Source organism: Mus caroli, unplaced genomic scaffold, assembly GCF_978045245.1.
Source record: "Mus caroli unplaced genomic scaffold, Mus_caroli_1 scaffold_4, whole genome shotgun sequence".
NCBI classification, from domain to species: Eukaryota; Metazoa; Chordata; class Mammalia; order Rodentia; family Muridae; genus Mus; species Mus caroli.
This window is the reverse complement of record NW_028227259.1, coordinates 28195871-28206719: the sequence shown is the minus strand read 5'-3', so window position 1 is coordinate 28206719 and position 10849 is coordinate 28195871. Positions and strand designations below refer to the sequence as shown.

The window sequence follows — 10849 nt, the reverse complement described above, 5'->3', positions numbered from 1 at the left end:
CTAGCTCTGATCCAGAGGAAGTGTTGGGGTCTTATGCAGCTACAACTGTTCTGGTGAGGCCTCAGGCGCCCGGGTCTTTGGGAATAAGGACTGTGAATGGACTGGATGCATTTGCAATCCTGGTATTTTGTGTACTTCTTGAAATTAGCCTCTTAATCTGCTTCCAGTGACAGTCTGCTCCATCATTGAAGCCTGAATGTGACCTAGGCCCTCTTCCTGACAGCAGTAGAGGGAACCCTCTAGGAGAGGCCATTGGGTTGGGTGGTTACAGGGTGGGGATGTGGATGGGCAGGCACAGAGGATGGGTATGCCCTGGGATGAAAATGACTGGCTGATTGCTGAGGAGTGTATGGAGACCTTGTCTGCAGCATCACCCTGTGGGGTTGGAAAGCAGATGAACCAAAAGTCATTCCTGAACTCAGGGATGGTGGTGGAGTTCCATAAAGATAGTCAGTGGTTGACAGTGAGTTCTGCTGCTTGGTAGATGCATTATGGTTGTTAGATCTAGATTTTCTTTGGGACTCTCTGGCCTCTCCACAGATTCATCCATCTTTTCTTCTTCTGGACCAGAATTGTGTCCATCAGGAGGAACAACCTTAGCAGTCACTGCATCCATTTGAGTTGGAGAAGTTAAGGCAGAATTTAGTGTCTCACAACCTTGCAGACTATACAGGACATTCTTCTCTGGGTAGAGGGAGCATGGAGGGTGACTCCCTGGGGGTCCACTTGGACTTCTAAGAGAAGAGAGAGATCTCTGCCAATCAGAAAAGCCCTGTGGACATGTATAATGAGGAGCCACTGATAGGGGTGGTAGGAAGGCTGAGAAGAAAGAAGGCTGGTAGGTATATCTCATTCCTTGCTGAGGACGGTACCGAGGAAAGAGTCCAGGTTGGGGACCATTATCCTGGAACCCCCTGGGAGGAAAGGACTGAGGCTGTGATCCTGAGGACTTTCCTCCCATCATAGAGCCCAAGCCTTGCAAACTTGGACTCATAGAGTACTGTGTAGCTGAGTTAGAGTATTCTATGCCAACCATGTACAAGGGAGAAAACTGGTTCACAGTGCCTACCATCAAACTGGGATCTGTGCAAGGAGGTGTAGTTGCATTCGGTCCTGTACATGGCACAGCTTTTTGTAATGTTTTATCCCTGGGGCAGAGTGGCTTTTCTGAACCACTACCATCAAGGCCTTTCCCTCTGACTTACTGGGAGATGCTTCACCAACGGCCCCATGTTCAGGTAGATTCCCCATCTCTGCCACTATGGAAAGGTCTCACAAACAGCCTTGCACAGCTGGGCTGCTGTAGCTATTGTCCAAAGGCCAGGTGTTCTTGTTCTTTGATGTGTTATAAGTGTCTGCAGAGTCTGAAGCATCACTTTTGAGTCGGGAGTCCTCTGTTTCCCTTTCTTGTGGTAAGCTTTGCCTGGTACAGCTGGCTTGCAAGGGAGGTGCTGGGTGAGGTAGTTGTTTGAGGTATTCCCCCTCTGAAGAACAAATGCTTGCTGCTTTCTCTTCATGTCCAGGCAAAGGCTCTGGGTCTTCCTCAGGCTCTTGTGTTTCAGTCATCTCCTGTGTACTCCCAGGGTTGTCCAATGCAGGCTTGGGCGGTGAAACACATACTGATGATGAATAAGCTACCTGTGGAAAGGGACCAGGTAACTGGGGAAGAGTGGGCTGGAGGTGGTGGTAAGGCACACCTGGGGGACAGACTCGGGAGGAGAGCTTCTGCATGGCAATCGTTTCAGGGATGTCCATCATGGATTCCCCTTCTTGTGTCCTCCGGAGGACCAGGGAGGGTCCTCTGATTCGAGGACTTGGTGCTGGAGTTGGAGGTGTCTGCAAACCATGTCCGTCAGACTTACAGGGTGGCTGCATATACCCCGAGGAAGGAATTCCATGAGGTAGAAACCTTGATGTTTCGTCCACTGGTTGGGTGGGATAGGTTGTCTCATCACTCGGCCACCTATCAAATGATCAAGGGTATTAGGGTGGTGAGAGAATTCTGGCCCGAATTTGGGTTTTTCATCTGGACCCAAGCGTCTAGGGTTGGTAGTACCATGGTTCAGATTCCAAAATGCAGGGTGTACTCGATTTAGATCCTTGTATGAATGATAAATATGATCGGGAGGAATTGATCTTGTGGCCACTGCTTGGGTAGCTGGCAGGGGCAGAGCATTCGCCCTGTCCCTCTGTGGCAGTCCCAACCTCTGTCTTAGTTAGGGTGTTACTGCTGGGAAAAGACACCATGACCATGGCAAGTCTTATAAAAACAACATTTCATTGGGGCTGGTTTACAGGTTCAGAGGTTCAGTCCATTATCATCAAGCATGGCAGCATCCAGACAGGCATGGGACAAGCAGAGCTGAGAGTTTCACATCTTCATCCAAAGGCTGCTAGTGGAATACCCATTTCCGGGCACCTAGGGTGAGAGTATTAAGCGCACACCCACAGTGACACACATACTCCAACCAGGTCACACCTATTCCAACAATGCTACCCCTCCAAATGGTGCCACTCCCTGGTACAAGAGTATACAAACCATCACAACTTGGAAGCATATTACAGCAACAGCATGAAATAGACTGACCGCTGCCTTGTAACAAATTTCCTACAGGTATGGTAAGGGGGCAAGCCTCATCCGAGAGAACTTTGTATCATTAGGAAAGATGTCTGCATGATGTTAGCATGTTTATACAAGGTCCATGGCCTCAACAGGAGCTCTTTGGAAGGAGGACAGAGAATGTGTTTTTTACTTTAAATAAAGGGCCTCAGCACTGTTGCTCAGACTGGTAAGTGCCCATTTCATCTCACTCTATCGATGCAGAGGAACCCAAGTTGTCCTCCCACATTCCCTTTGAGTCAGGTATAGGCATAAAAAGACCAGGACGCAGAGCTGGTGTCCAAGTCCTCAGATATGCTCAATTATCAAGTAATGTTTAAACAAATACAGTGTGGTCACTTATTATTGATAGTCTTCACATCTTACTGAGGGCACCAACTGCTTGACAACAACCAACTCTCTAAACAGTCTGCGCCCTGGGACATATATCAAGATCAATCTGGCATGTAGGTGCATGAACACTTTCTTGTACTGAACATAGAAAGGTGGAGGTAGAAGTATGATGTATGCTGAATTGGCCACCAAGTTCACATTGTGTTCCTGGATTTCATCTCAGGACAAGGATGTGGAGAGTCTCTGATGGCTTCTGTCTAGCCCCTTGAAAGGTTCTCTGAGCTTGGCTGCAGCTCTTAATACTTCCTGCTGGGTCAGCAACACTAAAGGAAGCTAAGATTTTCATCGGCACAGTATCATGCTAGCAGCAATGGATATTATCAGTTGTTCAGATGATGATACTCACTTTCATTTGTTCTTAATGTGAGCTTAGGGAAACAGAGAACATGGTCCTTAGAATGGAAAGATCATTTTTACTTCTCCATCTTCCCAGAAAGAAAGACTGGAAGGGATAAAATGGTAAGTGCTTTATAGTAGACAAGACTTGGTAAGTGAGGCCTTGGATGTAGCATGTGTTTCAGTGTTATTTTCTGAAACAAGGTCTCAAATACCCCATGTGGACCAGGTTAACCTTGAGTTCACACAATTGTGCTTCCAATTTCCTATATTTGGGCTTCCAAGTGTGGCCTCCACGTACTGTGAAAACAGAACTAGTCATTGTGAGAGATCTGGATAATCTAATGCTAAGGCATGTACATCACAGTATAGCAAAAGCCATTGTGTTCTGTCTGCCCCCTATTTTAGATCGTTGCTGTCATATGACAGCCAATCATCAACACAGAAAAACAAATTGACTCAGAGCAAAGTAATGGTGTCCAAATCCTGTTGTGTTCTGTATGAGGTTTGTTAATCTTATAATGGTCCATAAACCATTCCATGGGACCCCTCAAATTAAGGGTCAATATGCAGTTATATCTACAATGGCCTGATCTGAACACACCACTGGATACTTCACTAACTTTAAATGAACTAATTTCTTTTTTTCATTTGTTTTTGTTTGTTTGTTTATTTTGGTTTTGGGGTTTAGGGTTTTGTTTTCTTGTCTTTATAATTTAACTAAGATAGATTTTTGAGGCTATAGCTCAACCCCAAAACTTGAGCTATGGTTCTGATCAATCAACTTTAGGGTCTGCATTTAATGAATCATTCATGTTTGACTGAGATACAGGAGGTCAGGAAATCTAAAAAAATAAAAGGGGGGTGGAAGGATGAGGAACAGGGAATAGACCTTTGAGGCTCTCAGACATCAGGGAGATAGAACTTGTAGAGACCACCTCCAGTAGATAGGTATGTCTCCCCCACATCCCCCAAACCCCAACAAGACCACTGGCAATGCTCTCTGTCAAGGAATGTTGCCATCCACCCATCTCAAGGATTTTAACCAAGAAATGTTCCTGAGAAAAGGACTAACAGGGACAAGAAATGGAGCAGAGACTGAAGGAAGGGCCATCCAGGAACTTCCCTACCTGGGGATCCATCCTGTCTTCAGACACCAAACCAGACACTGTTCCTGTGGTCAAGAGGTGCTTGCAGACAAAAACCTGGAGTGAAGGTTCTTTGGGAGGTGTGGCCAGCAACTGACCATTGGAGCCAACTATTAGACTGAGCATTGCAGGAGCATGCAGAGAAGCTGGAGGTGAAGAGGGGAATGGAATCCTATTGAAAAACAACTTCTGCTGGCAGGACCACCCAGTGCTCCTAGACACTAGACCACAACCCAGGAGTGTATAAGCAGGGATCTATAACTCCAGATACATTGTAGCAGAGAATGGCCTAGCTGAAAGCAATGGGAGGGGAGGCCCTTGGTCCTGTGGAGGTTTGATGCTCCAGTGTAGTGGGTTTCTCAATCAGTAGGGCAAGAGAAGGAGGGTGGGTGAAGGAGAATCCTAATTCAGACAGAGTGGAGGCTGAGAGTGCAGATGTAGTTTGAGGGGTTAGTGGAGGGTAACCAAAAGTGGCATATCATGTGAGATATAATCCAATGGAATGATTAATAAATACATTTTTAAAACACACACATAAGCCAGGCATTTAATTTTACCAGTGAAGACTCAGTAACCAGCTCAGAGAGGCAAGGAAAGCACCTAGCTAACCTTCCTACCCTGATGACCTGCCAGTAGGAAAGAATTCTTTATCCCTCTCCACACTATCTTAAATATCCTTCAACTTAAAGTCCTTCTTTCTGAGGCCAGACACTGGTGGTACATGCCTTTAATTCCTGCACTAGGGAAGCAGAGGCAGGCAGATTTCAGAGTTTGAGGCCATGAGGTAGAAAGCTTGACTGTTTAGTCCACTGGTTTGGTGGGATAGGTTGTCTCATCACTCGGGCATCCATCACATGACCAATGGTATGAGGGTGGTGAGAAAGTCCTGTCCCCAGGTGGGGCTTCTCTACTGGCCCCAAACATCCAGAGTTTATAGTACCATGGTTCCCATTCCAAACAGCAGGGTGTCCTCGATTTAGATACTTGTATGAATGATAAATATGACCGGAAGGAATTTCAGAGCTTTCAGGAAAGTCTGGAGGTCGGGCTGGAGTCCCACCATGCCTTGAAGGAATAAATCCTGCCTAGAATGGAGCTGGTGGATCCATGTTTCCAACTTGACTGGGACAATTCATCTGCCCAAGCTGTAAGGATGGGACGTGTGACCCCATATTGGAAAGGTCTGGAGCACTGAGCAGGGATCCACAATGGTTACTAATTCCAACTGGAGCCTGTATAGCAAAGGTTGTGTGTTGCAAGGGCTCCCCTGGGGGGCCCCTCTGGAATTCGAGAGGTGCCAAGTACATTGACGGGATCTGATCCTTGAAGAGAGCCAAACTTTCCTGGTGCTGCTGGCTTCATCTGGTTTAAAGGGGATGCGTGGCTAGGCACCCTACCACAATGCAGGGGGCAAGAAAAGCCTTGACCATTTGATGTGCGGACCTCTGGAGGGAGTTTATGGAACTGCTGCTCTGATTGTCCCCTGAGGAGGCAGCTCATTGTGTCAGGGGCAATGATTTTCCCCCATTCTTTACTGGTGGCTGTTTCCTGCAGTAAACATCTGTGTTCCTTGAGTGAGTCCAATCATGGCTTCCACTATTTCTACCAGACCGACTCCTTCTTTTTTCCCGTTTTTCAACCTCTTTAATCCAAAATTCTTCATCTGTGTCTCCATCTTCACCAGGAAAATGTTTTGTCATGGCCCGATGGAAACACTGCTCTAAATTGTCAGACATCTTGGTATATTCATTACTGTCACCATTGTATTTTAGGCAATTTTTGAACATGGTCTTCGTGACATTTACAAATTCCTCCTTGGTACAATATGAACCTCCATTTAATTTCTACTCCATGTTTGAAATATCTATGGGGGTCTTAATAATCTGGTAATAGTTGGGGGCATAAGATTCATCAACAGGTTCCACGAAGGGCCAGGAATCCTTGTGAGCCTTCACCACATCTAGAACTTTTACATGGCTGTGAAATCGTCATCCAATTCAAAGAGGTCCTTGGCCGTCTTCCATTCCCTCATAGGAGAATTCAGATCCAAATGGGAAAGTTCTGGTGGTAGCTCCTTGCCTTTAGCCAATAGCCATGCTCATTCTTCCCTGAGCTTTCTCCTCTTAGCCCGGACTTCCACTGCCTTGATCTTTTTCCTCCTTTTCCTGCCTTCTCTCTTCCTTTAACATGTGCTCTTACTCCTTCTGCACTGCAAGAAGGATCTGTCATTCCTCCTCCTCCCCCCTGTGCTTCTGTTTTTCTATCTTGGTGAGCATGGGAGTTTCCTCTAGCTTGATGAATTGGATGGGCAGGTGGACAGATATAAACCTGTGTTGCAGCTCTGGCTTTGTGCCCTGTGGACGTTTTCCATTCTGAGCAATCATGTTGCAGATTTCAGGCAGGAAGTCCTGCTAAGGAGCTTGTAGAGTTGCTGCTCTTGGAGAGAGGTTGGCTCACAGGAAGCTCTCAGTAACCTGTCTCCATTTTTCTGTTAGACACAGGAGCCACCATGTACCTTGGCCTGGCCCTCCGGATCCATTTCTTGTGTGTAGGTCAGATGTCAAGGAGTTTTCTTCCTGCTTTTCACTGGATATAATCTCCTCCTGTAGTTTTTTTTTTCGTTTTGCAGGCCTTCCTCTTCTTTTGTCTGTTTTTCCAGGAACATTTGAAACATTTTTTTTTTTTTTTTTTTTTTGCCTTTCACTTTCCCTGCTCAAGGAGAGTTCTCCATTGGACCTTCCGTGTACTGGGACTTCTTTGTACATTCGTGTGCCATAGAAGTACCAGTACAGTGCACCTGAATTGTCTTCACCTAGAGGTTCAACTCGGAGACTGTCTGCATCCAGACCCTTGAGAAGATCAAAGACATCATCCCCTACAGGCCGGTAATCACAGAGGAGATGCAGGCTCTCTACTCGATTATGCAGAGGAAGGTTTGGAAAATGGCTTCTCTCAGAGGATTGGGCTTTCCTTCTTCAAGTTCACAACCGTAGTTAATGATATCTTCCAAGTAGCTGAGGAATGTCTGAGACATGATATCTCTTTGCTAATAGCAGCCTTGAAGCAGGCAGGCAATCAGATCACTGATAAATTCCAAGTCATCTCTGTGAAGAGCTGCCTCTAACTCCTCGATCTCGAAGTTGAGCAGGCATAAGGCCTTGTGAAAGAACAAGCAGAATTGCGCGATGGCTGGGACTTCCCACCAGGAGCAGAGCATGCCCAGCATGGCCATGCAGCCTTCCTCTGGGCACATCTCCCTGCTGGGATCGCTCACTCACTCTTGCTTGCTTCACTCTTGCTTTCTCGCTCCAACTCTGGCCATGGAGCAGTGCCTCTCACTCAGAAAATGGCAGCTTCCTCAGCTTCACAAAAGCTCAAGCAGAGGCCGGCCAGGGGGGGGGGGGAGGGGAGCAGCTGGCAAACTCGCTCAAGCAGCTGCGTGCTTGCCCCCTCCCTCAATGGCTGTCCCAACTTCTGTCTTAGTTATTGTTTTACTGCTGTGAACAGACACTATGACTAGGGCAAGTCTTATAAAAACATTTCATTGGGGTGGGCTTACAGGTTCAGAGGTTCAGTCAATTAACATCAAGCGTGGCAGCATCCACACAGGCATGGCACGAGCACAGCTGAGAGTTCCACATCTTTATCCAAAGGCTGCTAGTAAAAGACCTATTTCCAGGCACCTAGGGTTAGAGTATTAAGCCCACACCCACAGTGACATGAGTACTCCAAACAGGTCACACCTATTCCAACAATGCTACCCCATCAAATGGTGCCACTCTCTGGTACAAGAGTATACAAACAATCACAATTTGGAAGCTTATTACAGCAACAGCATGAAATAGACTGACTGCTTCCATGAAACAAATTTCCTACAGATATGGTAAGGGGGCAAGCCTTACCAGAGAGAACTTTGTATCATTAGGAAAAGTGTCTGCATGATGTTAGCATGTTTATACAAGGTCCATGGCCTCAACAGGAGCACTTTCAAGGAGGACAGAAAGTGTGTTTTTTACTTGAAATAAGGGGCCTCAGCACAGTTGCTCAGACTGGTCGGTGCCGATTTCAACTCACTCTATCCATGCAGAGGAACCCAAGTTGTCCTCCCACCTTCCTTTTGAGCCAGGTATAGGCACAAAAAGACCAGGACGCAGAGCTGGTGTCCAATTCCTCAGTTATGCTCAATTTTCAACTAATGTTTAAACAAATACAGTGTGGTCACTTATTATTGATAGTCTTCACATCTTACTGAGGGCACCAACTGCTTGACTACAACCAACTCTCTAAAAAGTCTGCGCCCTGGGACATATATCAAGATCAATCTGGCATGGAGGTGCATGCACACTTTCCTGTACTGAACATAGAAAGGTAGAGGTAGAAGTATGATGTATGGTGAATTAGCAACCAAGTTCACATTGTGTTCCTGGATTTCATCTCAGGACAAGGATGTGAAGAGTCTCTGATGGCTTCTGTCTAGCCCCTTGAAAGGTTCTCTAAGCTTTGGCCTCAGCACTTAATACTTCCTGCTGGGTCAGCAACACTAAAGGAAGCTAAGATTGTCATCAGCACAGTATCACGCTAGCAGCAGTGAATGTTACTCAGTTGTTTAGATGATGATACTCACTTTCATTTTTTCTTAATGTGGGCTTAGGGAAACAGAGAACATGGTCCTTAGAATGGAAAGATCATTCTCACTTCTCCATCTTCCCAGAAAGAAAGACTGGAAGGGAGAGAATGGTAAGTTCTTTATAATAGACAAGACTTGGTAAGTGAGGCCTTGGATGTAGCCTGTGATTCAGTGTTGTTTTCTGAAACAGGATCACAAATATCCCATGTGGATTAAGTTACCTTTGAGCTCAGACAATTCTGCTTCCACTTTCCTATATTTGAGCTTCCAAGTGGGGCCTCCAAGTACTGTGAAAACATAACTAGTCATTGTGAGAAACCTGGATAATCTAATGCTAAGGCATGTACAGCACAGTATAGCAAAAGTCATTGATTTCTATGTCTGCCCCCTATATCAGATAGTTGCTGTCATATGACAGCCAATCATCAATAGAGAAAACAATTTGACTCAGAGCAAATTCATGGTGTCCACATTCCCTTGTGTTCTGTAAGAGGTTTGTTAATCTTACAATGGTCCATAAACCATTCCATGGGACCCCTCAAATTAAGGGTCAATATGCAGTTATATCTAAAACGGCCTGATCCGAACAGAGCACTGGATACTTCCCTAATTTAAATGAACTAATTTTGTTTTTCATTTGTTTTTGTTTGGTTGGTTGGTTTGGTTTGGGGGTTTTTGTTTTCTGTCTTTATAATTAACAAAGATAGAATTTTGAGGCTATGGCTCAGGCAAAAAACCTGAGCTATGGTTCTGATCAATCAACATTATGGTCTGCATTTAATGCATCATTCATGTTTGACTGAGATTGGGTTTTGTGTGGTTTGTGGGGCCAAACATGAACCCAAATACAAGATGCTAGGCCCTTGCCCAGTCAGCTAACCTATGTCTATAGTATTACCCTATACTTTCTGCGTGCACATCTGAATCTCTGTTGAATATATTATTTATTTCATACAGAAACTGATGGTCTAGAACACAGAGGGCTATAAGCAATACTGATCGGTGAGATTGGTGCAGTGAGAAAAGCCCCCACACAATCTGAGGACCACTCATTGTTGGCTCCAATATTTCAGTTTCCTCTGCCAAAAGATCTCTAGACTGTTGTCAGAAGCATGATGACTGCATGACTCCCTCCTAAGGGATCGTGGGGCAAATTTCAAATTCTAAACTCAAGGCTTCATGAGTGTGGTCCCTAAAACACACCCACACTGCAACCGGCCCTGAAGGCTCAGCCTGGATGAGATTTCATGCACCTGTACATGATGAGACAGGAGTAGATTTTGGCTGCATGTTCAAATGCATAATGCATAATATGCATAATCATATTGGTATGATTTCTCAGTAGGTTTTAATGGCTCCTATTGTTGATTGAGGAAAATTTAAGGTAGGATGGGATATTTTTGAGAAGGGTTTGGAAAGGAAACACAGAGTTAGATACATAGGAATTACTTAGGTGTGGCCAATCAAGCCTAGAGCAAACCCTCGCTTTGGAAGGAGGATGTGCTCAATGGCTATGCCCCAGGAAAGGGCAGCTCAGCTTCCTGTCAGTACAGGGAGAACATTAGCAGGGAACCAAAGGCTTTATGTAGTCCATGACATCAGCAGTCCCTTCTTGGACATTCTATCGACTCCTGGAGAGTTCTTAGCAACCTCTGTGATGTCACCAGTGTTGTAGTTACAACAAGCAGACTGAGATTTCTCAATCAGAGATTGCACATTGCAGTG

The 10849-nt window shown here is 45.5% G+C and overlaps 1 pseudogene; it reads right to left on the bottom strand.

The window, feature by feature from the left end:
• LOC147005101 (chromatin remodeling regulator CECR2-like) lies at positions 1–7750 on the bottom strand (annotated as a pseudogene).
• Positions 7751–10849: the final 3099 nt, after the last annotated feature.